Source organism: Podarcis erhardii (genome assembly GCF_964252035.2).
Source record: "Podarcis erhardii genome assembly, chromosome: 2".
NCBI lineage: Eukaryota > Metazoa > Chordata > Lepidosauria > Squamata > Lacertidae > Podarcis > Podarcis erhardii.
The window spans coordinates 47,183,833-47,211,642 of NC_138498.1; the positions used below are offsets into that span (position 1 = coordinate 47,183,833).

The 27,810-nt window shown below is 41.3% G+C and overlaps 1 long non-coding RNA gene across 3 annotated transcripts; it reads right to left on the bottom strand.

Moving 5' to 3' along the window:
* LOC309333434 lies at nucleotides 1-27,809 on the bottom strand. 3 transcript variants are annotated; one of them, XR_014152514.1, is made up of 4 exons: nucleotides 27,588-27,809; nucleotides 23,439-23,522; nucleotides 20,512-20,867; nucleotides 1-356 (listed from the first exon to the last, which is right to left on the bottom strand). It is a non-coding gene; the product is annotated as an uncharacterized lncRNA (long non-coding RNA). The 3 variants fall into 3 exon arrangements; XR_014152515.1 differs by lacking the exon at nucleotides 1-356 and adding an exon at nucleotides 12,016-12,123; XR_014152516.1 differs by lacking the exon at nucleotides 1-356 and adding an exon at nucleotides 15,168-15,222.
* Between the last annotated feature and the right edge of the window lies 1 nt (nucleotide 27,810).

Here is a 27,810-nt window from a genome sequence, read left to right on the forward strand (position 1 = left end):
AGTAGTTTTGCAGGATTGCTTTCCTGCAATCTTATCTCACAGCTGCAGAATGTCCGTTGATAATGCTGCCTTCATGTTAGACAAGCAATCAAATAATTTGATTGTTCTGTGCTTCAGAGCTATGCTTTAAAAATTAAGACTGCTTTGTGTCTTGTGGTGTGACAAAGTCCTTCATTTTATTTGTTGGCAAGTTTTGAAAGCTCTGGCTTTCGCAATATTCCCTTCCTCCTCCCGCCCCATCTTCACACAACCAATTGATTCAATGTGTTTCCTATATTGAATTATTCACACCTTTCTCCTACTGTGAACTCCTTTCAATGTTCTTCAAGCAGGCCAGCTGATAGTATCATTTTTGTCTGGAAAGAAAGGGGAAAATATGGGTGAATTCAACCCATCTAGTAGAACAAACATGCAGAATCCTGCTATTCAGAATATGCCTTGAGTGGCTGTGTTTCCATTATGCCACATACAAGCACATTTAGAAGAACCAGTAAGCACAGAATAATTAAAGGGATTTCACACCTCATGCTGAGATCTTTTAGAAGAGATCTTTAAGAGCTAAAGATTGAAAGAGTGTAATGTTGGCTACTTCAACAGTTCTACTGTTCCTTTTAAATGGCTGCTGAGGACATTTAACTGCTCAGTGACCCTTAATAGTGTAATGGTTGTTTATACTGGTTCCCCTTAAATCAGGTTGGAGAATTGTAGGATGTGGTTCTCTAACCTCTCTGTTGGTCCTTTGGGTTCTTTCCCTCCTCATTCCTGACCCACATTCTCTCCAAATGTTTTTCTGATTAGAATGTCTCTTGAACAGTGATAGCGTTTCTTGTTTGTCTGGATAGAGATGTGTGGGGTAAAGGTAAGAGTCACATCATTACTCCAACCTCTGGCACCTGCCCACCATGGACTCCAGAAGGTTCACCATCTGGAATGCAGCCGTGGTGTAGTGCTTAAGAGCAGTAGTCTCGTAATCTGGTGAACTGGGTTCGCGTCTCCGCTCCTCCATATGCAGCTGCTGGGTGACCTTGGGCTAGTTACACTTCTCTGAAGTCTGTCAGCCTCACTCACCTCACAGAGTGTTTGTTGTGGCGGAGGAAGGGAAAGGAGAATGTTAGCCTCTTTGAGACTCCTTTGGGTAGTGATAAAGCGGGATATCAAATCCAAACTCTTCTTCTTCTTCTTCAACCTGATCCCTACCCTTGCTTTAAAGGATCACTGGTAGGTAAATAAGAATCATAGAGGTGTGTAGAGTTCGAAAGGATCCCAAGGGTCATCTACTCCAGCTCCTTCCAATGCAGGAATCTCAAATAAAGCACCCATGACAGATGGCCATCCAACCTCTGCTTAAAAACTCCAAATGAAGGAGAGCACACCACCTCCTGAGGTATTCTGGACCTAGTAACATACAGTGACATTCCTTACAATCATACCATTTTACAATATTGAGAACCCTAGAGCAAAGCACCTGCTCATTTATAACTAAAGGAAGTTGCCTTGGGTTGGCAACATTCACTACGCTGGGCCAGTAACCAGAACAAAAGCCCCATTAGTTCCATGGATGGGGCAATAATTATATTAATGTGCAGGTGAGCTCACCAAAGAAGGAAGGGGGGTTAAATTATTTAGGTAATTCAGGTAGGCTGAAGTTTTGTGAAGAGACTCAGCATGTGCATTTTTAAAAAGGAACACAGTATGATCCTAGGGATGAGTGAAAAACATGTTTGTTCCATGCTGTGTGTTCTGGCATGAAGGAAGCCTTATGGAAAAGAATACAGAAAGCAACAAGGTAGACTGTGAAACTTGCAAGTTACTTTTATGTGTGTCTTCTGATGGCAAGGTAAGAGGAGCCAGGAAACTTTTGTACACACAATCTTGGCTTGATAAGGGTTCACAATGTTATTTTCCAAATCTTTTAAAGGACACCAGAATTCATCTAAAAAACTAAGGCAGGGGCAAAAAGTCACACACACCAACTCAATTTCCATGCCTTGTACCAAAGACGTAGGATGGGGAACCTGAGGCCTTGCAGACCTTGTTGGACTACAATTCCCATCATACCTCGACATTCCCCATCCAGGCCGGGGCTGATGGGAGTGAAAGCCACAGGTTCCCTGCCAGTCACATAGATTGAGCATAGTTGGAAGATGGTAGCAGAAAAGTGGCTCTCAGTCAGTGCAGTAAGTTCTCCTCAGTCTCACACTTCAGTAGTCCTTGAGTTAGGGAACAGGATATTAAATTATTTCTGGTGGCAGCCAAGAACAAAGGTATGTTCGAAGAGGCAAATAGTATACTACAGTGGTAGCTTGGTTTACATACAATTCAGGTTACATACGCTTCAGGTTACACACTCCACTAACCCAGAAATAGTGCTTCAGGTTAAGAACTTTGCTTCAGGATAAGAACAGAAATCAGGCTCCGGCGGGGCGGCAGCAGCAGGAGGCCCCATTAGCTAAAGTGGTGCTTCAGGTTAAGAACAGTTTCAGGTTAAGAACGGACCTCCAGAACGAATTAAGTACTTAACCCGAGGTACCACTGTATTATGTCTTATTTTTAAAAACAATCTGCACACATTTCCAAATAAATGCTAGGAATACTTCTTTTATTTTATTTTTGCTTTCTGTCAATATTTGTTTCTGATGTCCCAGCATTGTGTGTTGACAAATTAACTGATTGCAGCCATTGTTGTTGGTGTCAAATTAGTTGATTTGCTGATGTTATATAGTAATGCTAGTTTGCAAGCAAACAGGAGTGAGTGATTTTCACCTCACTTTCCAATTTGCACTTTCTGTGGTCGCCTTTACAAACTGCTTTCCCAGCTGTATTCATGTTTGTTTGTTTGTTTTAGAAAACAGAAATGGTATTAATTTACAAATCATGAAGGAAAGTTACCAACGACAACTATTAATTAGCTGGCACATCTGCCATGAAGGTGTTTCCGCAAGCCTTGTCTTAAGTATTCTCCAGCCTCTTCCATTTTGGGGATCAATGCTAATTTCCAGCGCTTACTAGCAATCATAGATGACTAGCAGTTAAAAAACCATCAGCCCTGTCACGTTTTTCAGTGAACAGAATCCCTTTCCAGATGGCCCATCATTTGGATAATGGACAGCCTGAGGGGATAAAAATGTCACCTGTTGAAGTGAGTCGCTAGTATTAATATAAACCACTATTCATGAAGTGGACAGGAACCTGAAAACAGCACTATGGATTTATAGTGCAGTCATTAGCCTTTATTTATTTTATTTATTTATGTATTGGCAGCACTTTGTGCTTCCCAGTTTATATAGAAGGAAACACTATGCTGTATTATTCCCCTATCTTTTTGGCAACATATGCTGCTTCTCCATCGATCAGGCTAATGATAGGATATACAATGTGTATATTATGTAAAATGTGACAGCTAAAATGTTTAGAGATGCCACTATACAAATCAGCAAATGTGTGTGTTACATATAATATGAAATTCAGACTAGTTCATGAGCAGAGCTACAAAAAAAACAAAACAACAACAATCTGAGAACACACACTGATGTAAAAATGTTTTATGGCCTAATCAAGGCACATAGATGTGGCAGGAATTGGATGAAACCCTTTCCAGATCTCTGGTACTACTACTAAAAATAACTCATGAAAACCACTTCTGTTATTGTATGAAACCAAACAAAGGGTGATTCTACACCAGCACTTTTTCTCTGGAATTTCCACTTACTCTTTCTCATTTCACAGAAATTCCAGATGGCATTGTTTTCTCATTGTTGACTTCCAGGTATACTGAGCCGGGCCATTGGTCCAACTAAATACATGTTGTCCATGCCATCTGGAAGCATCTCTCCAGGTTTTCAGACAGGAATCTTTTGGCAAATTTCCTTAAAAATAGCTCAAAACAACGGTCCGGATTTTCACTTTTTGAAATATCACAACCTTACTCTGAAGTGACAAAGCACTATTAAGAAATTTCTAGGTCTTTCCTTTTTGAAGGCTCAGTTGAGCAGGTATTTATTACCATTGATACCTGCAAGACTACTATTCCAACTATGATCAGAAGGCTCAATGGCAGTTCATCTGCTTTGAATGCAAAAGGCCCCATGTCAGTCCCTGGCATATCCAGATAGGACTAGAAAAGACTCACTACCTTAGAGAGTCACTACTAGAGGCAGTACTGAGCTAGGTAGGGCATTGGCCTGACTGACGATGATGATGATGATGATGATGATGATGATGATGATGATATTCCACCCATCTGACTGGGTTGCCCCAGTCGCTCTGGGCGGCTCCTATGTTTGTATGATAATTATTGACTCGCTTTAGGATTTACACCCTACCTTTCCTAAAGAATAGTTCAGGGCATCACACAACCATGCTATCCAAGCAAGAAACATTAAAAATTCCAGTTACCAAGTAGAAGCAGCATAAAACAGAAGGATAAAATGTAATCTATCACAGTATAGATCTGTAATAATAATAATAATAATAATAATAATAATAATAATAATAATAATTTATTATTACCCCGCCCATCTGGCTGGGTTTCCCCAGCCACTCTGGGCGGCTTCCATAGAAACCAAAAATACACTAAAATATCACACATTAAAAACTTCCCTGAACAGGGCTGCCTTAAGATGTCTTCTGAATGTCAGGTAGTTATTTATCGCTTTGACATCTGATGGGAGGGTGTTCCACAGGGCGGGCGCCACTACCAAGAAGGCCCTCTGCCTGGTTCCCTGTAGCTTTGCTTCTCGCAATGAGGGAACCGCCAGAAGGCCCTCGGCGCTGGACCTCAGCGTCCGGGCAGAATGATGGGGGTGGAGACGCTCCTTCAGGTATACTGGGCCGATGGCGTTTAGGGCTTTAAAGGTCAGCACCAACACTTTGAATTGTGCTCGGAAACGTAAAAGTAAAAGTAGCATCAGAAAACAAAGCAATAATTGTGAACTGTACTTCAGCACAGAAGCATAAAACCATCTCAGCTAGCTATTGAAAATGTTGTTACAGGCCAAAAGGTCTTCTACAAAGAGTGATCTTTGCCCTCAGCCAAAATGTCATATTGGAGGGAGTTCTAGGGAACTGGGATGAGTATAGAGGAGGACCTTTTCCTGGTCACCTCTACTGCAACTAGAACACTAAAGCAATGGTTCTAAGCAGTTTCCTGGAAGTAAGTGCCACTGAGCCCACCTCCAACTGAATGTTTCCATGATTGAGATGTAGGGTGGATCAGACCAAGCCAAGAAATATTGCTGCCTGAAGTGAAGGGCAAGATGTCATTTCTCCAATTTCCTGTACAGGAGCCAGTTGGGCAGCTAATTGAATCGTAGAGCATCCAGCACTGAGGGTGCCAGGTTAGCTTAGGGGGCAAAGGGGCAGATTAGGTGTGGCACACACAGCTCTGTCATTCAACACTTCTCCACCACTTTCAGCCCCCACCACCTGCTACCTGAGGCAGCTGAATCATTGTGTCTAATAACAGGGCTGGCCCTGACAAGATGCTTTAAAAATATAGTATTGTAATATTTGAGTCTTTATGTATGCTATCTGAAGATAAAGATTTCTTTGAAAGGCACTAAATCATATACATCAAGCACATAATACTCTTGAATTTTATGGACAGCCATATCTACAACAAAGGTGCTGAGTGCCCCAAATGATATTCAAGAGATTTACCAGAAAAGACTTTGAACTATTTATAATAGATCCATTTTAATACTATAAATAGTTCAGTGCTTCTCCCAGTTTTGAGCAGATATCCATAAAACAGCACATTTTCTCTCGTCTTTGGAGCTATATTTATTCATCTCTGTGCTCTGGGAACACCACCCTTTTCTTCTTCACTATTTTCAGCTCAGCTTAATGCTTCTGTAGTCTTTCCCATCTCTTGGGCTGACCCTCTTGAGAAATACAGAACCTTTTTTATCCCCACATAATGAGTTACTTAGGTTTCTTTCCATTTCTTTCTATCCTCATGGCCACCTCCGTCATCTCTTTTGTATTTCTCGTTATCCATTTGTTTTTGTGGTGTATTTTTTTAATCATTCAGTGATGATGTTGTTTTCATTTCCTTGTGTGACACTCACATTTTCTCCTCGTTTGTCAATGAATTCCCAAGCTTCTGCCCTTGTGTGTAGAAGATATAAGTGCTGTATACTCTTACTTTCAGGTAATGTGTAGAGTGGTCCTCAAAATATTTTCAGGACTGTGAGCATGCTGCCCAAGCCCATTTAGTTTTCTAATCAAGCTTTGCACCCAAATTCAGAAACAAAGGAAGTTTAACTTCATCCTTCAATTGCTTGTGATAATGGTGCAAGAGGGGACACTTTCGGGTTAGCCTAATGGGGTGGGGAATACTTTAAGGACAACAAGCCAGGGAAAGTTTGTATCAGCCATGCTCTCCAAGGCCTGCTCCACATGCTACAGGTTAAATTTTAGAGCCCTGCCTTTTGTATACCCTAAAACAGTATGGGAATAGAGACATAGATATCACCTTTTAGCCCATGTCCCTATGCACATACAATAGGGATAAGGCTTTGCCAGTAAATCACCTGGAGGTCTGGGCTCTTGACATGTTGGAAATACCTCAAGTATTTTTATAGAGGTCGCTCCTGTTATGAATGTGATATTGTATTGGATAATCTGGAATATAGTTAATATGTTTGAAATTTAGTAAATCGTAAGAATTTTATGAAATCAGTAGATTTTGTAAAGCTACACAACTATGACTCCTCAGTAAATACAAATCTTTCTATGCAGTGACAAATGAAATTATTCAGCATACATGAAGATGTGTAATAAAAGCTTCCACGGCATTCTTTTGAGTTAGCTTCAAAACAACATTCCAGGTTTACACACGCCTTGTCTAAGGACCCTCATGGTCTGAATTCTTTTCTAATGCTTCAGAGTCTATATTCCTTTCCTGCAAACACTGATTTTGTACAAAGTTTTGTGCAACTGGAAATTTCAAGGGGCTGCTAACTTGTAACCATGTGTGCATGTTGTTAAGAGAGACAGAAAGAATCTGTGTATACTGTATATATATTGTGATAATTAAGTTAATAGCTTTATTGTGAGATACAGGCAGAACTGTGTGTATTTCCCGATTCTATGCAAGGTAGAAAAACAAAACATGTTTCCTAGAACTTTCTCTTTTCATATGGAATTTTTGCTAACCCTTATTATTCCGTGGAGAAGTTTAAAGAGTGTGTGGACAAGCTTAGATTAAATGAATAAATAAGGCTTCAAATGTTCAAGGGACAAGATTCAGTGTCCTGTGAAGAGCTTTGCTATCCCCATGACTATTAGAAGCAGAATACATTATGCAAAATAAAAATATGCAAATGTGATTTATTTGCATAATTTATACAAGTCCCAGAATTCTACTTTCCTTAATGCAGAAATTTGTCTCTTGTGGCATTTGTTTTGTTTGGGCATGGAGTACACTGGATAATGGTGAATAAAAATGGTAAAGTTGACAGATGATAGTTGTTTGCGCTATTGGAAGTCTGTTTTACAGCCCAAAGTTTAAACTAGTGGTGTGCCTTTTTGCTTATAGCAAAGTTCTACAAATACTTTGTCAGGGGTGGGGAATGTCCAGTCTAAGGACTAATACTGGCACTCCCAAGAGGTCAAATTTGGCCCACTGAGTTATATAAACAATGACGGCACATACTTGCCAATCAGCTGATATCACTCTGATGCCAGCTGATGGGGCGGCATTTTATTTTGCACTGATTTAGTATGCCAGTTCCCTGCCAGGGACAGGTGCAGGCAGACAAAGCACAGTGTGGGCCTGTTTGAAAGTGCTTTTGCAGACAGCCCTGCCCTACTGTTTAAATCTGCAGTCTTTGGAGCTTCAAAGAGTACCACAAGGCTGTTTGAAAAGGGGCTTTCACGCAGCTCTGCTCTTTGAACCTCTGGAAACTGTTTCAATGTAATTTGCTGAAATCTGATCCAATGTAATTTACCAGTAGTGGATTGCTCAGTCCATAGAGTACCAGACTCTTAATCTCAGGGTCATGGATCCGAGCTCCACACTGGGCAAAAAGATTCCTGAGTTGCAGGGAGTTGGACTCGATAACCATCAGGATCCTTTCCAATGCTACAATTCTATGAGAAGATTCTGGAATGCAGGGTTATTAAGAACTCTAGAAGTGCGAGCATTTAGTCACAAGGCAACTTTGATACATCTTGCTTTCTGTTATGAAACTGCACAAACCCATTTTCATTACTGAACAAGGTAGCTCATACATCATGAAAGATTGTGAGAGATGAAACCAGTTCATGTGACATAAATTAGGAAGAAATGTGTTGCAAATGCCAGATGCTGTAAATAGTAAAATATTCATGTGTTGCACAGGCTTGTAATCAAAGCTATCTAAATTATAGGAAATGGTGTGCGGGTAGCAATCGTCTGTTGCTATTTTTAAGCAGGCAAAATTAGGTGAAACATCTTGAAAGCAGGAGTATAAAGAGAGATTATATTCCTACCTCCTTACAAAGACATACCTATGTTAACTGGATCCGCCAAGACTTGTCAAGAGATAGAGGCATGCATCCCTTAACTGTATGCCAACAGCTATGCTTACAAGCTTTAAATTAAAGCAGAAAAAAACTGGAGGATGGAAATGTATTGACTTGGTATCACTGAGAAGGCAGATGCCACTGGATCAATGCTAAACTCCGACTCTGACAGAGCTGTAATGGAGGGCTTTTCACAGAGCCATCACTTTGTTGCATCCTAAGCAATGGTGTGGAACTGTTACTGGAAATGGGATGTGTATGTATGAACTCTACGATCTGTGACCTGATAAAATGAGAAAAATAGATGGACATGCCCTTGAGTAAAATAACTAATCTAACTGGACAGAGATTCATGGTGGAAACACCTCTGGAAATAATAGTTGCTATTTCTAAGTGTGTTTTAAAGAGTTGACTCAATTGTAATTCATGACAAAATTAATAGCCATTCAAGGCAATATTTTGGTGTAAGGAAAATACATGTTTGTGAGCGGTACGGTAAACTCCAGTGCTGACAAACCTTACTCACCAAACAGTTTACATCCAGTAGGGAAAGCGTGTTCTCCTTCATGGAGAGCATGTGTTGCAGTGGGAGCTGGCAAGACACCCACTGTTGCTGGGCGGAGAGAGTTTGGCCACCATTAACTGTAGCTGCCTGTTGCTGGGGAGATTTAAATGTTGCTATTTTGTGATTGACAGCCATAGCTCTTAAATACCCTGCGTGCAGCGTTGAGCTTCCTCTTTTCGCTGCGCGCAGTGGAACACCCGCCCTCCCTCCCTGTTTTCAGGTTGTTCACTTGACATTGCTATGCCTGTCATGGGGTCGTCTGCTCTTGGGGCAGGGGCCCAGTAGGAATTTTGTCCATTTGGCTGATTGGCTGGTGCCATTTGATTTTTGCCTACTGCGTAGCAAATCGTCACAACTTGTAAGGTTGTGGTTAGGCATTGGTTTTGGAATTTGTTGGTGGAGGATTGTATGGATTTTGCTCTACCTGCCCCTCCAAAGTGCTGCTGCTGCAAGGGTTTTCCATTAAAGGAACCCAGGGGCTCGCCATGCTTTTGTCTGAACCGTGTCAAGGGGCTAGGGCCATGCAAGAGCCCCTGGGAGCATTTGGGGAGAGGTGAGGCATGGTTCCCAGTCCTGTCTCTGTCCCCGGGGTGTCTTATGTTTTTCTGACTTTGCAGGCGTGCGAATTTCAGACTGTCCCCGTGCAGAGTCAGATAGTCACAACCAATGCCTAAGCAACCACTCACATTGCTTGTAATTTTAATAAAGTTGTGGCCAAAATTATGCCAAAAAACCTTAAACAAAAATGATGTGTCAATTGTGTTTTATTGGGGGTGTCTTGGGGACCCCGACACACAACCTTTAGGCAGCATGAGACAGGTGGCTCAGGTTTGGGGTGCCATGCAAGGGTAATATATTGTTATTATTAATGTGTTTTTTACCACCAGGGATAGGGAGAGGTGCTTGTGGGGTTTTCTGCTTTAGATGCCAAAATATCTTCAATAGTTCAATCCCCGATGGCATGTTCAGGCAGGGCTGGGAGAGACCCCCTGTTTGAAACCCTGTGGAGCACTGCCAGTCAGCTAGATGAACCACTAGGTGTGACTCAGTATAACAGAGCCCGTGTGGTGTGGTAGTCAGAGTGTCAACTTGACCTGAGAGAGCAGGATTCAAATCACTACTCAGTCATGAAGCTCTCAGTGGGTGAACTTGGGCCAGTCCCTCCCTCTTGGCCTCACCTACCTCAAAGGGTTGTTGGGGAATAAATGGCAACCATGGATTCCACCTTGGAGAAAAAGGTGGGATATAAATGTGATAGGTAGGTAGGTAGGTAGATCTCATTCGCCACCACTGAATGGTCTGTGGTATCATTGATGCAATTGCCTCTGCATAATTGTCCCTCTGCCCCCCAGACATTATGTTTCTGCAGAAAAAAACACTTGGTATTATACCAATAAAGTGGAAGTGAATCTTTGAATAATAGTTCTAATTTATTAATGTAATTGTCCTTAGAAGTATCCCCCTCCAAGCAAAGCAAGAGTTCAGAATGCCATTTATTTTTTAACATACTCTGAATGCAACACAGCAAACTGCTAGCAGAATGAATACTATAGTTGCCAATTTGAAAAAGAAAAGCCACTGAGCATGTTGCTATGATGCTTTTTATGTGCACAATATCAAATAAAGCCACAATTTTATTTAGGCACTTACAATTATGCACAATGACTATTTTTATCCAAAGTTGTTTTCATAATGAATCCCTATTCCCTTATTTTCAAATTGGCTTTAGCAGAACAGAGTGATTATAAAGCATATTAATCTTCATTTTTCACACTGAGATTCATTTCCTAAGGCTGGAAACAACAACAACTAAAACCATCAGCATCTAGGATACATGAATGTAATGTAGATTGAAAACCAAGCACAAGGAATTAGTTAGCGGCTCTAGTGCCTTGTTGATTTCTCAGTAAATAGACTTAGATTGATGAATGGGATGGGGCGAGGGAACCAAGCAGGTAAGCTAGATAGCCAGAGTGAAGATTCTTTGCAAAACAATAAATAAATTATGCTTTCCTGAATTCCACTCCCACCCACCAACATTTATTAGGGGAAGAAATCAACATAAACTGTCTACTGTCATTGTCATCCTAGGGTGAAAGTTCATATGGGAAACTTATGCTGGTCATAGGGAATCATTTATATTGCCATTTAGAGACAGACCAGTAGCTGAGACTAATTCCCTCTGCTGCCTACCATCCTGTCTACAAGGGGGAATTCACCTTGCAGGCACTGGAAGCAGACCCCAGCCCAGAGAGACTTACTAAGCCTTTCTTCATTTACCCAGTTATTTCAAAACTGAAGACAACCTGGTCAATAATAGGAAAAAGGCATTCTATGTGTGTAGGCAGAGCTTCATAATGGTTCAAACATGAAACAACACTGCTGAATTTCCCCACTACATCGCCCTTCTCCCCTCCAAGTTCTTTTCTTGGAAGACTCAAAGCAGAATCTCTAAGACTACCCTGTGAGGTAGGTTAGGCAGAGAGAGAGAGAGAGAGAGAGAGAGAGAGAGAGAGAGAGAGAGAGATTGGCTCAAGGTCAGCCGCTGAGTGCCATTGTTAAGTGCCAATGTGAACCTTGGTTTTTCTAGTCATAGGTCAGCATTGAAGCCACTACACCTAAAACTACAGTTTGCATGGCACTGCCAAAGGCAAGGCTAGCTGTGTTGTCCAAGGGCCCATGAAAATGTGAAGGCAACCTTGCACACTGCCATCTAAAGACCATTGAATGTAGACTCTAAAATCACCCAACTGCACCATTCAACTTTCCATCCCATTAAGTGGTTAAGTTTAATTAAGTCTAGAAAGGGATGTTCACTCATGCATTGCTTTGGATGAGCAGAATACATCTGCAGTTTGTAGACGGGCAACACTTGAGGGATGGAATGGGAAGTAAATACTCATGGTGGTTCATGGGTTTATTTTGTTCTGTGGAGAATATTGACACATACCTGGAACATTCCACAACCCCAGATGCTGCAGTATTCCTTGGGAGGTGCTGTGTCAATTGTGTTGCAGCATCTTTATATCTCTTCCTTGACATCTTGTACACTTTGAATTAATAGAGCAGGTTACTAATTTCCACATGTGAACTGCTATAACTTCAGAAGGAACAGTAGGGCAATTGTCAGTAGGTGGTTTAGATATATCGCAAATTTAGCCTGTGTTGTTTCACATCCCTTAACTTTACTTAGAACAGCCAAGGGAGTCTTCAATTTCATCCAAGTTGACATGGAATATGTGAATTTGGTTTGTGAAAAGTCTTAGTGGAGTTGCATTTGTTGTGATTTGACCCAGCTTTGCATTTAAAACTTGCAAACCACTTCTGAATTTCCTGCCCTGTAGTATGATGAATTGTATGCTACTTTACGGTGATATATAATCGTATTGCATAGTTTTAATCAAGAGCCATTTTTCCTGTAATAACAATAAAGGTATATCAGTAATTTTGATCCAGGAAGTATTGAAATGGTTCATGTGCCTAGATAACCCTAAGTCACTATGGTATGTTATCGGCTTTTAAGACTATTAAGTTTCCTATCAGGGAATTACGGTAGATGTGGAGGGATGGGACTCGCGCTCGGAAGCATCTTGTTCTCCAATTTCGGAAAGATCCCAAAGGATGGTTTTGGGTAATTGCTTATTCACTCTCAGAGCTTTTTGCTTGTTATCAAATAAATAAATGAGCAAAAGTCAGAGAAGAAATTACTGAGACATGGGGAGATGCTAGTTTCTAAGTGGTTAGCACTTCGAAAATGGGTAGTGTGGCTGGCAAGGATTTTGTTTCTTGTACAGTATATAGGAAAATGGGCATAAGCCTTTATATAAACTCAAGGCCAAGGCAGCTGTAAAGTTGGACAGTTTCTCTTTTCAAATATAGCTTAGAAAATATACTGGGTGTTTTCCCCAGTCATTAACACACTCTACACTGCACTTAAGAAACAAAACCTGGAAACGCAAACCGTGGGGTTGAGCAGAAGGTATGTGTAGCAATTTTGCTGCTTGGGAGGAATGTGTGTGAGAGAGTCTGTTTTCTCATTTTCCAAAAAAAATTCACAGGGGTGTTATATTGCCAGGGAATTTTGACTTTATTCATAGAGCGCGGATTTTCCCACAATACTGAACTAAAGAGGTCTTGGAGAGCATTTTTCTGAGATAAAAGCAGAATGTTAGCTACTATATTGAGCAGCCACTCTTTCTGAGAAAGTTATCTGCTAAGGTTGTCCTGCAAACTTTGCAAGTGTACAGTAGTACCTCGGGTTAAGTACTTAATTCGTTCCGGAGGTCTGTACTTAACCTGAAACTGTTCTTAACCTGAAGCACCACTTTAGCTAATGGGGCCTCCTACTGCTGCCGCGCTGCCGGAGCACGATTTATGTTCTCATCCTGAAGCAAAGTTCTTAACCTGAAGCACTATTTCTGGGTTAGCGGAGTCTGTAACCTGAAGCGTATGTAACCTGAAGCATATGTAACCTGAAGCGTATGTAACCCGAAGTACCACTGTACTACATTTGTACAGTCTCCACTGCTTTCTACAGGATGTCATGAGTACCATGGAATTGTTATGGGGGGAGTTGGAGCAGGACTACCACAAAGAGCATCCTAGCAGGATAGGGGAGGGGATATCAGGACGCCAAATATCTGGTCCCAGGGAGAAGGCCAGTAGTCTAAGGAATGGAGAGCTAGATCCAGGGGGTGGACCAAATTGACTGGCAGAGGAGTGCTCCACCCATTGAACACTCTAGTCAGGTAACTCCTGGTGTGAAGCTATCTCCTGTCAGTGAGGAGCCTCCTCCTTCTGGGAAAGTGACTGAGAGTAAATTGGACTGAGAGTAAAATGGATGCTGAGCTAGCATTGACACTGCCTGTGTCTCAGAGGACATGGAGACATCAGCACAGGTGCAGACAAAGCTTGCAGACCAAAGCCACTTGAAGGAATGCCTATTTGCTTGTCCAGGTTGACTGGCACTAAATTATATAATACACTATAGTTTTGTGTGAGAGAGTGGAGGTTGACATCTTAGATTCACCCCTAGGTATGCACTTAAAAAAAATCTCTACCCAGCCTAGTACTTTGCCATTATGCAAACATAACCCTGTGTGGAGCTGAGGTTTTTTATGTAGCCACATAACAAGCTCCTTGAAATGAGGACTGCAGCAGTATATCCTATCTTGAAATTCCAAACTGTTATTGCCCACATTAAATCCAATCATGTAACAATCCTAAAACATTATTAGTGCCCAATGATGTGGAGTCAAGTGCTTATAGAAATGGCCTCTTAAGTAGAGTACAAAGAAAACAACACCCTGAGAGAGATTTCTGACAGAGGACAGCGTATTAAAATGCTATGAGATGATATCCCAGCTTAGGTTTAAAGAATTAATGAAGAACAAATGTTCCAACTGACATGTAAGCATGAAATTCTCTCTGTGGGTTGACCTTCATTCTTCTGCAGTTAGCTAATGAGGGTTTTCTTTGTTATCTATCTTGCTGGAGGACCTCTGGGCCTTGTATCATTATTGAATGAGCACAATGTCACCTCGGCTGGCAGAAATGTTTTGTCTTTTGTCAGGGAGCGAAGTTTCCTTATGCCAGCCAGTGAAAAGCATAATACAGCAACAGGCAATTGAGATCAGACATTTCAATTCAGCTAAGTTAGCCCCGTGGAGATGTTTAACCTGCTGCTGTTGTTTAGATCAGAATATTTACGCTTGCTTGTTATATGACTCTTGTAGCTACTTCTGGAGTTTGAAAAGGGCTGTTATAAATTAATGATCAGCCAAAGCAATTTATCTTGAGATCCGCTCACCACATTCCCTTTTAGCAGTTAATTATCATCAGTGGACTGAACTGTATATATTTGGAAAATGAATACTTGCAGAGCAGCTGCTTTTTATCTTATTCATAATGGCAAGTATATTGTATCTATCAGCGATACTTAGAGTTGGGAAAAACACATCTGCTCAGGGAGAAATCTAGAGACCTTGTAAAGTGCATTGTTAAACAGTTTGACATGCGAGGGCACACCCCAACATACTTTGATAGCAGACATGTAAGTTTTGCAGACATGTAAGAGATTTCTATGATTTTGTATTTCGTTTGTTTTCAAAATGGTACAGTGCTTGCCTTCAGCTGTTGTAAAATCTGTTCTGGAAAGATAAATAAAATATTGGGGAAACATATTGGTCCAAAAAACTCTGTTGAATGCTTGCATGTATTAGTACACATATTGCTGGCTTCTCAGTTCTTGATGATCCCTACAATCTCAAGGCCTTTCTCAAGAGGCAGGTACATTCATCCATACCCTCTTGTAGGGAGCAATGTGACACCAGCATGAAGATCCCTCACACATAAGGGTTTTCTCCTTCCCTGAATTGCAAGGGGCAAATGTCACCTCTTCTTTACCATTTCCAAAGACTTCTCAAGGCTGAATCAGACATGACAGAGGTTAGGCCTCCTACGTGGCTGAAAAGCCTTTATGCTGGAATGCAAAAGACTCCCAATAAAGCAAGAGTTCTGCAGATTTTCCCAAAGCTGTAAAGGTTTCCCCCAGTTGGGATATCTCTTTGCAGAGAGCACACCTGAAGAAATTTAACAACCAAGTTGATTCTCCCTTACTTTTCACAGTTTAGTTATAAAAAAATATTCTGTCATATGTTAATAAAACAGGATAAGACCAGAGTGGCCAAAAGTAAGTAAAGATGGCTGAAATATAATTAATTCATTCATTTCCCCAATCATAGCAATAAAACAAACAAGCAGGCAGAGCACTTGACACGTCTGCATTCATTTAGATTCCTGCATTGCAGGGGTTGGACTAGAGCTTCATGGTCCCTTCTCACTCTACAGTTCTCTATTTCTATCATTGTATGATTTAGTCACATATTTTAAAATCCTGCTGTCCCATCCTCTGAAAAGACCTTGGGATTACTAGGTTTCTGCATCTCACCAGGAACACAAGAATGATAGCAAGGCCTGGCATTGTGTTCAAATATGGACTCCAAGATACAGCTCTCAAAACTTATCCTTGGCAATAGAGCACAGTTCACTGTTCACAAAAAATTTGCTTCACTTCCAGATTTCTTCTGGATCATTTTGAGAGGCTTAAGTTCTCTGTTAAATGACTAAATATGAAGTGCCAAGTGGGCCATCTGTCACCGATCACCTGAGCTCTGCCATACCCTATCCCTTCACTTTATTTCTCTGTATTTGATTCCCATGCGTATGGTGACTGGAAACTGATTATCCGAGCTGGCTGCATTGGAGGTGATATGAGCATTTTATCTGTGGTGTCATCTGTGGAGGCATAGCTTGGGGGGCTGCCAGGGTGGTTGCTCTGAGTGCTGCTCACACTGCTCTCCCTGAGCTAGCCCTGCACCACTTTGCGAGGGATCTGGTCAGATTACATGTAAATGTAAATGAAGGCAAGGAGCGTCTGCACTTTGTGAGCAGGGCAATGTGGTGTGACTTTTGTAGCAGTCTCTTGTTAATGATGTTATCTGATGAGTAAGATTCTTTACTTCTGGTTATGATGATACATATGCTCAGTGTGCATTTATTTCATAGTCCTTTAGCTTTTTAAAAAATAGAACAGTGGATGAAGCATGTGGTTTATAATACTTCCATTAATTACATGCAGATGCAGTTCAGAAGGGTCAATGGCCTATAATTGGATTCTGTTACTTATCACTACTTAATGGCAAGAAGGCCAGTAGAGATGATGCCGGTATCTGATAAAGTAAACAATGCCTATTTTTATATATTATTATATTTAGGGTAGGGATGGACAGATTTCCATTTTTCCATTAATGTTTTGCTGTTTTCAATTTAAATTCACTTCAGTTTCAATAATGCAGATTGTTTTGAACTCTTCAGGTATAAAGTCACTAACTTTTATATAGCCACTCACAGTTATATATATATATCTGTGCAAACCTTGTGCTATAATTAGCATAGCTCTATACATGCATATATTTTCACCTTTATATATTCTGGCCTCTTGCTAAGTTGGCTTCCACTTGGTTTATCTAACTGACTTCTCCTCTCCTACTTCCCCTTTTTTTGGGCATGAACTCCCTTAAATAATTTTCGCCATTTCTCACTTGTTCTTCCTGCCTGCCTGGCCAGCCAGAGTCTCTGTTTTATCTATGGTGTTAACCTGATCATTGCCAATCTAACTTATGCACTGAAAATATACTTTCTTTTCACATTCACAGGCACATATTTTTTGGGTAATATACAATTGTGGGTTCCCACTTACACAAGCAGAACTTACGATTCCACACACCTTCCATTCCTCCATCTTTGATTTCTCTAGATCACTACAATAGTAGCTACCCATTTGGAGCATTAGGAAGACTGTTCGCCCCTTCTCAGGTGGGCGGCCTCCTCTGTGAACTGGCCTATTGCAGGCCAGATTGTCTTCCTGCTGCCAAATTGGCCAACAGTGGCAGGAATTAGAGGGCATTCACCTGGGCGCAGAACCAACTGAAGAATTGTGGTGCATTGTCCTGTACCCAGTGGAAGGCTAAATCTCAAACGGGGGGAGGCTTGTCGCACCAGTTCTCCCACCCACCCTCCCTCAGATTAGGATTTAGCTCATGGTACGACCTTGCTATGGACAATGTTGGTTGCCAATTTCTGAGTCTGGGCAGGAATTTTCCCCATCTGGCAAATTGGTGCCGCCATTTGGGTTTCTGCCTACTTCAAAGCAATCGTCACATCTTTGTAAGGCGTATAAGCATTGGGTAAGCCTAGTCTTGGTTGGAGGGGAGGTTGTAGCCTCTGCCTGCCCATCCACAGTTAAGAGTATCCTGTTAAAAAGATCTGGCAGGAGTGGCTCCTGTTCGATGCCCAGATGGGGGCTAGGGACATACCACTCCTCCAACAGGACCGCTTGGGGGATGCCCCGATTTGACGTAGGTCATAGGGCATCCCCACCACCACCACTGGCTTCCTCCTTAGAAACACTCCCAGCGGATGGGCAGGAGTGACGTACGGCATTGCTTACCACAATGCCTATGGCCAAACCTTCACTTCTGGAACCAATAAACTTGTGGCCTTATTTGATCCCAAACCAATATGCTGTGTGTTGTCTAGTTATTTACTCCCTAGGCAACAGGGTGGTCATGGGGCCTTGCTACGCTTTTGGATCAGCATGAGTCAGCTGTGCTCTCTCCCACCAATACAGAAATTCTGGCCTGGTGACAACAGGTGTAGGTATGGCTACACTGATATATTCTAGTCATTTGATTCCTTTCTTTGCAACATCTTAATGCTCTGTCATTTGTCTCCTGACTTAGGTGCAGAGTTCCTTTTTTTCATGGGGGTGGGGTGTTCTTCAATGAACCGTCTCCAACTTCATCTGCTTTTACCATGGGCATGCCACTGAGAGTACAAATTGATTAGTGCAGTCACACCCCATTGAGATTTTGGGAGATTTCACCTCTATTTGATACAGTTCATCTTGAAGTGCTGGTGTTCTTTATTTAAATAAACTAAAATAGAAGGTTCAAAGATTGCATGAAAGTTTTTCAAAGAGGACTCCAGATACATCCACAATATCCTGGGTATTATTAAATATGTCTGTTTATGAGGCTAACTTTAAAATAAATAAACCTGATAGACTAAATCAGTTAATGTGAGCACAAAGTCCTGTATATCAAAATTAGGCAGAACACAGAAAAAAATTACATGATTTTGGAAAATTCTAGGCAACACTAAAACAGATTTTGGACAAAAACCTCTTTCAGCTCTACTTGAAAATGAAACAAGGGAGTTTTATTCATAATTCTTAAGGTACTAAAGCGTGTTCTCCCTAACAGAGAGCACGTGTTGCAGTTGGGGAACAGGCCGCCCTGCCATGACTAGGCAAATTGATCAGCAACCCTAGCCTTAAGGGTTAATTGGGTTGCTGGGGAATTTTGATTGTTACCAATTCGGAGGAGGAGTCAGAAGCTATAAATAGATGGGCCGGACATGGGGACGTCCTCTTGGCCGTTTTGCATCGGATCACCCGCCCTCCCTCCCTTTAATAGGGTTTTTTTTTATCTAAGTTTGATCGCTTGACCTTGCTATGCCTGTCATGGGGTCGTTCGCCTTGGAGCGGGGGCCTGGTAGGAATTTTGCCATCTGGCTGATTGGCTGGTGCCACTTGGTTTTTGCCTACTGCGTAGCAAATCATCACAACTTGTAAGGTTGGCGGTTAGGCATTGGTTAATTGGTGCTTGGAGGGGTAAGTGCCTATCCCTCCAAATGATGCGGAAAGGGAATTCCGTTAAAGGAATCCAGGGGCTTGCCATTCTTTTCGTCCTTGTCCGTGGAGCCGGACTTGGGCCGTGCAAGCCCCACCGGAACATGAGGGTGAGAAGTGAGGGTCTGTTTCCCAGCCTCACTTTCTCATCCAATACTTGTTTCCCACGCTGGCTTCCGGTGGAGTCCGGAAGGACCAGCTCTGTCCTTGAGGGCCAGGACAGATAGTCATAACCAATGCCTAAGCAACCACTCACAAATTTTTGTATTTTGAATAAAGTTGTGGCCAAAATTATGCCAAAAACCTTAAACAAAAATTGATGTGTGAAGTGTGTATTTATTGGGGGGCGGCACTGTGGAACTCAACACGCAAACACTTTTTCTACCACTATTTTGATGTGCAAAGTTTATGTGCATGTTGTTCCTTCCCTACATAAAGAAGTCTCAAAGTCCTTGACTTACAGCTGCTAATATTGGTACCATTGGTTGTAATCATGACTCAGTTGCAGTACAGAAAAAAAGTGGCATGTGGTATAAAAGCAATAATTTGATCACTGTCTACCTACAAATAGTAATGTCCGGAAATATCATGTACATTGCAGACACCTTAGTGCGTATTAATTTGCAAGCCCTACAGGGGACAGTCTCTTTATCCATACATAAGAGCAGATGCAGAAGCATATGGCTTATCTGCTCATATCTATGGTAATTCAATGTAGATCAGATTTTAATAAGGTAACATTAGTTGGTGCTTTGAAAAAATATCACAGCCTCTTTGAAAAGCAACAGAGCCTAACTTTCATTCTGGCAAAATAATGAAAGAAAAGGCCACTTCTGCATCTGTTTTTTTTTTTTTTTTTTATAAATATTTATTAAATTTTTTAAATATAAATGCACAAATAATAAACAGTCTTACTTCTATCACAGACATAATTTCATCACTTCTTTGGACTCCCTCACGTCTCCCGCTCCCATTTACATCGTTAAAAGTTTTTTCCAAACAAATTATCAACTTGTTTACAATCTCATGTCCACTCATTCAAATATAATCTAGCACTTCTTCCAAAAAATTTTATAATTTCTTTAGTCTCACTTATCATCAAATTTCAAGTCTACACTTCTGCATCTGTTAGCCATTGTTTCCACACAAAATTTATGATCGTCTACTGTAATGACAAGATCCTTACCTGTGTTAAATGTTTTCCACTTCTTGTCTTTATGACAGATGTCATTTTGGTACTCAGTAAATTGCCATATCTATTTTAAACTGCCAGGTTTTATCCAGCTTCTAACGAGTTGCGGGATTATTGTCTTGCTCACATGAACCCCTTGGCTTCTCTGTTGGATAAAGTCAGATTTGTCAACTTTTCCCAGCACTCTTATCTGTTGTATTTGTCCAGAATTATCACAGTTGACAACTCCATACTGCACTACACAATACAGTTGATGTTGAAGCAGTATCAGCTTCATATCCTCTTCTAATTAATATCAGCATCTGCTCCTCCCATCTTGGTTCCAAATGGCTCAGATAAAATAAATCATTCTGCATGAGAAAAATAAGTATTATTTCCACATTCATTCTGAAGTTTGGGTCTCATCGTGCTCCTGAATAGATCACCAGCAGCACAATTGGACCCTAGCATCCCTTCCCTCCTTGTGAGTTCCTTCCTTCCTTCCTTCCTTCCTTCCTTCCTTCCTTCCTTCCTTCCTTCCTTCCTTCCCCCAAAATGTACCTGGCAGTGGAAGTGGCAGCAGGAGGGGCAAAACTCATTATGAGGACTGCTGGCACCAGGACCTTCATTATGCTTGGGAATGCTGTCAAAACAGAGTTCCAGGCACCTGGTGCCCTGGGAAATGTGCTGCTTCTGGGGAAGAATGGAAAGTTGCTGACTGCAACTCCTGTTCTAGGGAGAGGTGGCTGATGAGCCCATCATGAGCTGGAACTGAGCTTCAGAGTAGGTTGGACTCAGCTCATAACAGACTCAGAAATTTTGAATTGGAAGAATTGATTCCTGAACCATTTATTTACTACTAACAATTGCTGGGTGTTAAGGGTATGCACCTTGGAAGCTCAGTCAAGTGGCTAAGCGCATCACAGAAAACAGCTGTTTAGCAAGGTTGTCTTTATTAGGCCAACACCAATTTACACCACTATACAGATGTTACAAGTAGTCTTTGCTCTCTGAGACAAGTCCGCCATCAAATCCTAAGTTCAGTTTCTTGCAAAGTCCTGCAACTCTTCACAAACTCTTCAGCCTTGACCACAGTTCTAGTTCTTCTTCTTCAAACTGATCCACACTGTTTTAGACAATTTCTCCTACTGTTGGACCACCCTGAATGCTGTAACCTGAGCCCCTTATCTACCCAGATTTTCATGCCAGTTCTGCCTGGCAACTGTGATCTGACAGTCACAAGATGCCTGCAGTTGCACTGTGGCAAATGAGTCATCGCTGCTGACTCATGGAGAATTATTCTTTGCCAACCATTGGGAGCAGAAGGGATGGGTAACTTACAACTGGAAGAGGTACGATTTTTCCACAATTTCTTGCTCCCTGGACAGTGCAATCCCTTATATTCCTATACAGGACTAATACCCATTAAGATCTATGTGATTTACTCCTAAGTAAGTGTGGATTGCTTTAAAGCCTTCAACATTTATACTGACAAATTTAAGGGAAGGAACTGTACTCCATATATCTTGTTGACTTTACACCTGAGCATATCAGAATGCAAATACTGGTGTGTTGTAGTATACCATATTTCCGTACACATTCAGTGTCCTGGTTATTGTTAAGGTAAGTTTTTGTTAATAATAAAACAACTGGAGGCTTATTGGCTGGAGTTGCATGCAGCAGGATCCCAGCATTCCATTTCTCCACTAGTTGTATGCAGTGACAGCACTGATGACATATAACCTTTGTTGCCCATTTTAGGATATGGTTGCATAATTTAAAATGCATGGGGTTAATGCTTTATGGAGTGTTTATAAAATAACTGCTGGCATTAGGGGGTCAAGCATCCAGGTTATGGTTTCCAGATCAAGTTTCTCTATGTGAAAGATCCACAAAGAATAAGCTCTCCTCATTGAGTGGGCAGTGGGCACCAGACTCAAACCGATTCAATATTCTGGGGTGCAGAGGAGATGCTACTGAAAGCACAGATGTAATAGATTGCCTTTGTAGCATTCTGCTGTTATTGCTTAATAGAAGGGTTTAACTCATTGCTATGTAAAGCACTTTCCAATGTCTTGCCTGTAAAAGAGCATTATACAAAACAAATTTCTATTCTATTGGCTAATCTAGCCTATCATCTCCTGTGCTCTGTAATGATACACATGTTCTGAATAATATTTTCTTAGCAGCACAAGATTCTACCATTAGAATCTCATTGCAGGAGGAGGAAGAGCAATTTCATGGGGGAAAATGTTCAAAATACTAAATATGCATACGGGCAACCGATTACAAAGTGGTGCACCAGAAAGAGGCAGAGAACATTGATGACATTTTGCTATCTAATCCCCTAGGAAGCTAAACCAATATGCCCAAACTGTTTCATGGTTGCTAAATGCAACAGAATATGAAATAGGCAAGGGGAGGCAAGAGTATTAGAAATCTATAATGAACCAGGTACCTCGAGTGGTCAATAAATTACACTTCCTCCCTTACCCTGAGCTTTATATCTCTGCTTCCTTAAAGAGTGGGACAGGCTAGAAAATTCATAATCTGTCCAAATTGAAGCAACTGTTTGTGTCATCAGCAGCAGAGAGATATCAGGTTGTATATCTTCACTTGACAAGAGGTGGCAATTTAATCTGACAAGTTTCCTGCCAATGAGGACAGCTTTAGGAGTTCAACTGCCGTGGTAAAGATTTGACATGTCATTGAGCGATGTTGTGCAGAAGCTTGACAATAAACTGGAACTTGCTAATGCAGTTTAGGATTGCTGTAAAAATTTATTAGAAACCAGAGACTGTAAAATTACTATACTCCTCAAGAACTGTTTTCTTTGCCTTGCTGAATATTTAACGTACAGCACATGTTTAAAACCTTGTTTTCTCATGGACTAAAAAGTCTATTATAATGCATGCAAAACTGCAAGAAATTCAATTAAATACCTGAGAGGATAATAGTGCCTTCCCATTCCTGATTTGCGGCCACAGGAATAGGATCAAACCCCCTTGTATTAGTAGGGCACAATGCTATATTGACAGGATGGGAGGAAGAGTAAAGAAAAACCATGCAACAACAACAACAACAACAACAACAACAACAACAATACCCCGTCTATCTGGCTAGGTGGCCCCAGCCACTCGCAGTGGCTTCCAACACATATAAAAACATAATAAAGCATCAAACATTAAAAACGTCCCAAACCAGGGCTGCCTTCAAATGTACTGAAGATGTACCCACCACTATTGTAATAGTGGGAAGTTATGACTAATGTTCTGTCAGAGGCAACTTTCCCGCACCTTTTATCACCACACCTAATGTAACAATGGAGGGTGGGATGATGCTCACTAACTCAGACCAATCACAGAATGACACCAGACCCTTCAGAGAGCACAGTTTTATATAACTATTGACAGTGTTTATTTTCTAAAAAAATAATAATGTTTAGGGGTACTCTCATTTTGACTCAAGAAAATCACCAAATTGGGAAAAGTAAATACAGTAAATGGACAAAAGTACAAAGATTCACAAAATGTTTAGGGGTATGTATACCCCTGTGTTCCCCCAGAAAAAAGCACTGACTATTGAGAAACTTAGCAAAAGGCCAATCACTTTGGCCCATGTCTTAAGAGCAAGAAAGATAACTCATCCCAGCCTTTAGGTTATAAACTTGGTTGTTGGTCATGATTGAAGCAGCAGTTCTTTCCATCACAGCCCTGAGAAAAGGGTGCAGCTGTTTTTCTATGGGTTACCAGGGACTGATCTGAGAAAGCCCTGGAGATGTGGCCATGGATGGTTTCTGACCTAAAAGCACAACAGACTTCCCCTAACAGTTTTGGGTACATTGTATATGAGTGTCGATGTGGAGAGAGTAAAGTGTCATCATCGTGCCATTTTCTCAATGCTACATGTTGATTGATCCTTCTATATTGATCCTTCTATATTTCACATGCCCACACTAAATGGTTTGGTACAATTTGCCGCAGATCCCCACATTATCTTTGAACACATGGAACATTTGAGGTCTCTTGAGTCCTCATTTTTGATGTGCAGGCAATATCACCATGCAGGCAATGTACACCAGTCCAGCACATTCAGAAGTTACATGTCATAGTACTTAGCTAAATGTGTAGGATGAAGCTCTACTCTACAGAGGTCTTTATTTCTTATAAGTTTAGTAAGGTTTGGGCCAATAGAATACTATGATTCTAGCAAGCTTCCAAATCTTGCATAGAAACATAACCCCCACTGAGTTCTTTATCAGTAATTTGCCATTCTTGAGATGGCACTCTGTGTCAGTTGTGGACAAAATGAACAGCGCTGCCCTGTTCCCAGGGGCTTCTAAAAAGCAAAGAGCACTGAACAGCAGAGCATGAAATCAACATTTAAATGTTTTCAATACATATTATTCATTTCTATCCAAGAAAGAAACACCTTTTGATTTCCCCCCTCTTCAATCATTAAAGAAAGATGTGCATAAGCTGAATGACTATATTAGAAGGCAAAGGAAAGGGACTGATTTACATAGCATTTGGGAAGCTTTTGATTTGTCTGAAATTATATGATAAACAATAGACCGTGTCTCCAACACAGCAGCGCTTAGTAATGTCAGACTTGAAAGAAACAGCCATGGCACTTTCAAGAAATACAGAACTGCACGGTCTTTTGTTTGCTGCATTTTCTATTGATCCTTTGCATAATTCTCAAAAGCCAACTCAACTTGTTTTCCCCTGCTCTAAAAATGAAAATAATTCTGAATATCAATAATGGATACACTTCACATCACTGTAGCTGATAGTTTATTGATTCCTAATGAAATTTTAATTCTTTGCAGATTGAGTAAATTATAGAGCTGTTACAAAGATTCCACTGTATTTCATCTAATTTTTCGTTAATGAGTTACAAATTATTGAGCTTGGTGCGCCATCCTCCAAATACCACACTGGAATCAACAAGTTGTATGGAAGCATAAGAGTCTGCTATTGGTACAGCCCTCTCAGAATGAGGATGTTAGCTGCTTTGTCAGCAGAGGTTAGTTCAAATTAGAGCTCCAGAAATTAGCAAACATCAAAATGAATAATTTCTTTTAGACCAATTAATATCTGTGCTTTGCCTATTATACCACAAAGCCATGAGATCTTAGTTAGCCATGTAAATTTGAGAACTTAAGTGTAAAATTGATTCTTTATCTCTCTATTAATAGAAAAATATCTATCTAGAGATCTGCGAATGTATTATTGCCAAAATAAAACACACTAATAACTGCATAGTTTTGTTCAGTGAAATCCTAGAGAATTGTGAAGTACAACACAGTTATGGGGAGTCTTTCCTATGCCACAATGAAGTGCCAAAGCCAATTTACAATAGGGGCTCCAAAAGCCACTATGGAGAAAAATTCTAACTTAATCCTGTTAATGAACTCCTGCTGCCACCATGTACCTTAAAAATAAAAAGCAAATCTTCCATCTCTCCTCGTCCCAAGCCAGCACTCACAGAACAGCATTAGTTTCAGTTCTGAACTTACGGTAAGTCTTTTCTCAGGTCCAGCCCTCACTCCCCGTCTCATTGGCCTAATGCAGACTTTCTCACCCTTGGGTCCCCAGATGTTGTTGGATCACAGCTCCAATCATCCCTGATCCAGTCCTGCTAGCTAGAGATGATGGGAGTTGTAGTCCAACAACATCTGGGGACCACCCAGAAAGGCTAGTCTAATGGACATTCAGTCAGAATGAGGGCTTTTTCCCTCAAGGTAATTTTTCACATGAGCCAGGATTACTTGAGGTTTCCACAAGGAGTGCGGGGGGAGCACACCGCCCCCCGATCCTGGTGGGGTGCCATTGCGGCTGCTCCCCCTCCTGCACTGGGTGCCATGCCCCTACAGGTGGCACACCATGCCCACAGGACATGCGCCACCCAACCCCCCGCTTGCTCTCCGCCCCCCGGTGCTGGAGCATGAAGCTCCCCCACTGGGATTTCAGTTACTTCCTTGCTGAAGACTTGCTAAGTCTACTAGCTTTGGTGGCCTGCTGAACGTCTCCTCAGCCTTGGGGCCTTTCTGCACTTACCACTTACAGTGGAATATGTTTGCTCTCCCCCCCCCCCATTTTCTTTTTGCTAGGGTTACCATACACCTGTAATTTCACGTAGATAGCTGGAATACTGCAGCTGGAAGCAGTCGCCAGGTATAAATCTGTCCACAACTTTGCAAAAAAAAAAAAAAAAAGTTCAACAACTTTTGTGTCTGGATTTTCACTTTTTGAAATATGGCAACCCTATTTTTGTATGTTATCACATGACATTGGCATCATTCAGCTAGTATTCTGGAAGAATGTTTCCTTTTTCACTGGGGGCGGGTGTTGAATTCAACTTTTGTGAATTCAACTATTGTGATGGATTCTCAATATTTCATTTGTGTGGCATGTATACAAGCATGGTCCCAGTTTCTGTGGGGAGGGGCTTGGGGTTGGTAGGTGTGGCTTGGGAGGTGTTTGTTTCCTGCCACTTGCCTCTGAACAGTGTGAGCTGTCAGTTTGTGAGCTCAGTTCAAACGAGGAACATGGTAGATAGAGATAGTGGTACCTAACTGAAGTATTGCCCATAATAGCACTCATTAACGGAAGATAAAATTGCATCACATTAACCAGTTCGCCATAAGCTCAGGCAGACACATAGTTCCTCTTCTAATCTCCATTGCCTCCACAAAATCAGTACCGAGGAATACTAGGCATTCAATAACACTTTTTAAAAGCCCTGAAAGCACTTTTATATATGCTGTTTGCCGCCCTGAGCCCGGTTTTTAAACTGGGAAGGGTGGGGTATAAATAAAATTTATTATTATTACCCCGGTGTGCATGCTCATAACTGCAATATTTACTGGCTGGAGGAACACAAGGGTTTGTTAAGTGTGTAGCTACAGCCATGGAACTATTCTCAATTCAGGTACAATCCACCATTAGTGTGGAAAGGAAAACCCCACACTCACTTTCTAATAACAGCAATGTGTGAGCAAAGGTGCAGACAATATGCTACAAAATTGGATCAAACAGCAACTATTTCACTGCAAATGTTAGGTGTGGAAAGGCCCTTAATCTCACCAGTTTTATCTCATCTTTCTTAGCCTTCTGTCTGCCTCTCTCTGGTTGATTCCAGTGCCAACTGACCCCTGACAGGGCTTCACATGGCCTTTTATTCTCTGATGGCCTCTGGCCAATGACATGTGGTCATCTTGCAGGGCCTCCTGCTACATAGGAGTTTTAAGAGTGACCCTCAGAACCCCAATCAGATCATTTTCTTCTGATACCCCTGATCAGTATACCT